The sequence below is a fragment of the Ambystoma mexicanum genome, chromosome 13 (assembly GCF_040938575.1).
Source record: "Ambystoma mexicanum isolate Mex_15411 chromosome 13, UKY_AmexF1_1, whole genome shotgun sequence".
Taxonomy (NCBI): domain Eukaryota; kingdom Metazoa; phylum Chordata; class Amphibia; order Caudata; family Ambystomatidae; genus Ambystoma; species Ambystoma mexicanum.
In genome coordinates, this window is record NC_090938.1 from 447,488,014 (window position 1) to 447,493,179 (window position 5,166).

Sequence of the window (5,166 nt, forward strand, 5' to 3'; positions counted from 1 at the left end):
GGTACGCAGCTGCAGGGGGCTGCGTGCGCTTCGGCCGCAGGGGGCCGTAGGGGAAGGAATATAATATAACATCATAAATATATTTGTTTTATAATTTTTTTTTGTGATTATTATGATTGCATAATTTGTCAAAGGATTGTCGTAAGTCCCCACACTTGCGGGGCAAGGTAAGCAATAAAAGGTTGTATGTTGCAAACTGGTAGCAAGGGGAAGGGTAAGAAAGGGTGCGCTAGTATGTCATACGGGAGAGGGTTGGGAGGGTGGGGGAATACCCTCACTACCCCACTACAACATATATGCACCACACTGCCACCACATAGGGAGAAGTTAATTAAGTACAGCATAGAGTGGACCCAGGGGACGGACAACAAAATGTTGACACCATGGCCGCCTAATGGTAGCTTTGACCCATATGCCCAACATTCACTATTAAACCATCTGCACAATACATACAAGGGGAAGAAGTTGGCAAACCATGTGGAGGTGTTTAACTTATGGAGGATGTTCCAGGGGTCTAGACCAGGACCAAATGGAATGTTCACTATGGGGGAAACACCGGAAGAAAAGGAGATTAAGAAAGAAGGAACGGATGGGGAAAAGGAGAGTGAAGGAACAAAGAATATGGGGAATGAAAAACTGGGTGGAGGAAAGGTTGATAAATTAGCTGACATAAAACAGGAACCGAGCAATGAGATACCCTTAACACCGGGAGTGAAAACAGAGGGGGGAGGGTTGTACCCTTTAAGAGAATTAGGAGAAATAAAAGGACAGTTAAGGGCGGCTGAAGGATACTCAAACCCGGCATACAGCCCTCCACCATATGTGGCTCATGGAAAGATACCAATGGGGGACGGGAGGAGAGAAGAGCAGACTGTAGAGATAGGAAACGATGAGTGGGTAGCTGCACAGATATTGTTGAAATTACGAGGATCACTAACTGGAGAGGAAAGGGAGGCGGTAAAGAGAACAAACGAGGATAGTGAAAGAGAGAGTGAAATGAGGGGAGAGGAGCTGCTACGGCAGAAGGAAGAGATTTTGGAGGAAAGATTAGCTAAACTAAGGGATGAGCAGAATGAACTGATAAAACAACTTGAGGGGGAGGAAAGAGAGAGAGTGAGGAAAAGGAAAGAAGATAAGGACGAATTGGAAAAATTAAGGGAGCAAAGTGAGGAGAGAAAGAGGGAAGCTGTAAGGGTAAAAGCAGCAGCAGAAAGGGTATCAAGAGTAGTGATGAGGGAGAAGAAGAAGGAAGAAGAAGAAAATGAAAAGGAAATGGAAATATGGAGGAGGAGGATAATATCAGAGAGAGCTAAAAAATATGAAGAGGGGAAGGTAATAGAGAGTATAGTAGAAAGAGAAAGGGTGAAATGGGAAAGGAGGAGAGAGGATGAAAGGATATTGGAACAGATGAGCAACGAAGTAATGGAGGAATTAAAAAGGAAAAGAGAGGAAAATAGTAGGGAGATGGAGGAGAGGAGTGAAGGGGAGAGAGAGGAGAGTAAGAGGGAGAGTGAAAGATGGGGAGAAGTATATAAAAATAGAGAGGTAGCAACAACGTCAGCACTAAGGGGAACAGGTGGTAACAACGGAAAGGAAGAGGGAGACCTAATAGACTTAAAAACTGTAACAATAAAAGGAAAAAAGGCAGAGTGGGGGGCGCAATTTATGAATGATTTTTGTAGTGAGGATGGAAGGAAGAGTGAAAGGGAAAGCTTAGATAAGCTATACCTCACTAGAACAAACATAGATTCGCCATGGGTGAGTAGAAGATGGGAGGAGCTGGAGAGAAGTAAGGAGGAAGTGAAAAGAATGGGAGAAACACAAACTAACGAACACACGCCACCGACGCTCACCAACCAACACACGCCACCCACATCACCATCACGCTCTCTAACGCCACACCCCACATGTTCAACAACTGCACGCTCTCTGCACAGAATAAAGCTCGCACCCTTCATGGACGAAGTTACACCTTATGCATGTCGGCTTAGGGACCTCCCTAGTCGCAGGCAAGACAGGCAAACAGACGTGACAATATTGAACACAGGAAAGGATGAAAAAAGGGGAAAGGAAGAAGAGGGAGGTAGGAGAAGAGGTAGTAAGGAAGGATTTGAAGTAGTAAAAGGAATGGGGGAAGAGGAGGGGTGTGAAGAGTTAACATCATGGAGCATAAAGGATGACACAAGACAGAATGTAATGCCACTGCTGGAGAGAGGAGGGGTTAGACCACAATATGTACCTTGGAAACATACGGATAAGGAAAACATAAAATGTAGGCTCCCATCATTAAGTGGAGGTGCGGGTAAATGGATATATGAAATGGAAAAACACACCGCAGGACAGAAACTAGCAGTGGGAGATGTTAAGGGCCTGTTAATATCAATATTAGGGGATAGAGCGGATGACATTTGGAAAAGAGCGGGATTCCATGGGGTAACAATAACAAACACATCGCATGATGGGGCACCATTTGCAAACTGCAGACATGCGCTATGGCAGGCACTAAGAGTGCAGTACCCAGACACATCAGACATAGGAGCCATTACTTCCCGTAAGATGGGTGAGAACGAGGATCCTGTTGATTATATCCAGGATATTCAAGAGAAGTGGCGCATGGAAACTAGAGAACAATGGGACAAAACACCAGCCATATTTTATCATATACTAGTACAAGGGCTCCCAGAAGGAGTTCAGAGACAATTAAAGAAAGTAGTGGGGATGGAAGCAAAACCATGGCCGGAAATACAACTGACTATAGTACATCACTGTAGAACATGGCAAGGAAAAATGAAACAAAAGGAAGAGGACAGGAAAACAGAAGAGGCCAAATTAGTACAGAAAAAACTTACTAAATATACCATGGAAGGGGCACTAATAACTGCGCCAACACCAATGGCCCAAAGCCCAACGCAAGTAGTGGCTGCACAAAATCCAGCTCAAATAGCGCCTCCACAAGAGGTAATAGAGCAAGTGCTGCCTCTGCAATCACACGCACAGAACATGGGAGGAGGGTACCCAATGCAAGGAGCTGGGTATTATAATTATAATAGAGGGAGAGGAGGGTTTATGAGGGGAAGAGGATACGGATATAATACCCAACAACAGGCTGGGGGACTCAGAAATAACTACCAGACAGGGCAACCAGTATACCAGGACAACACAGGGAACTTCCCATGGCAAAACAGGGAACCACCCGTGTGTTGGAGCTGCGGACTATTAGGACACATGTCACGTACATGCAGGGTCAGGCCAGGAACACCAGCATGGAACGAACAAGCACAACATAGGACATCACAAGAACAGCAGGGCATACAACCACAGCAGATGTCACCACAAGGGAGTGACCAACACTATTCCCTACCACAACAACAAATAAAACAATACCTGCCACAAGTAACTGGTGCAGCGTTAATACAACCACCACCACAACCTGAACGAACGCAATTGGGTGGGGTGACGGTGTTGGGGCACAACCCTTACACAGGGAATGGCCAGTCATTGTACCCCCAATAGGACAGCCCACAGACGGCCTTGGTGTGTCCCATCCTGTCAGTAACACCTAATAGTGCGGAGGAGCCACGCATAGAGGTAATGATAGGTGACAAAAAATTATCATTCCTTGTTGACACCGGGGCGACCCGGTCTTGCATAAGGGAAGGTAAGTTTAAGATGTCAGGCGAAGCCATGAACACACAAGGGTTTTCTGGGGCTAAAGGGTTGGTTCCATTTACTGATAACGTTCCGCTATCTATTGGAGATTACGATCTGTCAGTACCACTTTTGTATTATAGTGCCTCACCAGTAAACATACTGGGGAGGGACATAATGAACAGATTAAATATGACGATCTCCTTTACAGAGGATGGCATAATTTGCTCTACTCCAGGGATTAACATGCTTGCAGCACGACAGATTTTGCAAGCATACTGTGGACAGATAGCGATCAGGGCGGAGCCGGTAGACGGCGAGCTATTCCAGTACGGAACAGACATGGCATTTGCATGGATGCCAGGGATAGGAGGGAAAATATGGAGGAGACCAGCAGCCTATCTATTCCGACCAGAAACACCAGCTAATGAACTGGAAGGGAAGGTCATTGCAGTGGACATTGAGAGCATTATTGCAACAGCTGATTATGTTGCTGTGCACGCCCAAGATAAAGAAGGGAGAGCATGGAGGGCGGTGATAGCAGAAGGATGTAGGCTGACCCAGGTGTCAGATGAAGAGTTGTTTTCAGAAGAAAAGGAGGAAAATGAAATGGTGTTCATGATGAGTGTAGAAATGTGGCTAACAGTGGCTCACAAACAAGTGGCACAGAAAATTGCAATGGCACTTGAGGCACCCGCTGGCACACCAGTCCCATTTTTTAAAGAAGATATGTCAAAGGTGCCAAAATCATTATGGACTATTAGCCCTTATGATGTAGGATGCATTAAAAGCATAGGGGGTGTAAAGATAAAATTAAAAAAGGGTGCCATACTACCAAGAGTGAAACAATACCCATTGTCAAGAGAGGCAGATGAGGGCATATACGAAACCATAACAGCCCTTATAAACAATGGCATATTGGTCCCCTCAGAATCCCCATGCAACACAGCTGTGTACCCGGTGCGCAAGGCTAAAGGAGGGTCTTGGCGGTTCATACAGGACCTCAGACCGTTGAACAACATAGTAGAAGCAGAGTATCCAGTAACAGCAAACCCGGCCACAATTTTGTGTGGCATTCCAGCAGAAGCATCACGGTTTACAGTGATTGACCTTAAAAATGCTTTTTTCTCAATACCATTACACCCAGACTCACAAGACTTGACAAGCTTCACTTACCGAAATAGGAAGTGGAAACATACCAGATTACCACAGGGATATTGTGAATCACCTTCAATTTTCAATAGGGTAATACAGATGGATTTGGGTAACGTTGAGTTGGAAAGCACAGTGTTACAGTATGTGGATGACATAATAATTTGCAGTACAAATGAAGATAAATGTAGAGAGGACTCATTAAAAATGTTGACGATATTGGCTGAAAAGGGGTACAAGGTAGACATGGAAAAGATACAATACTGTCAGGAACAGGTACTTTACATTGGCCAACTGATATCACAATATGGAAGAAGAATTGCACCACAAAGAGCACAGGCAATATCAGGCACTCCCGTGCCACAG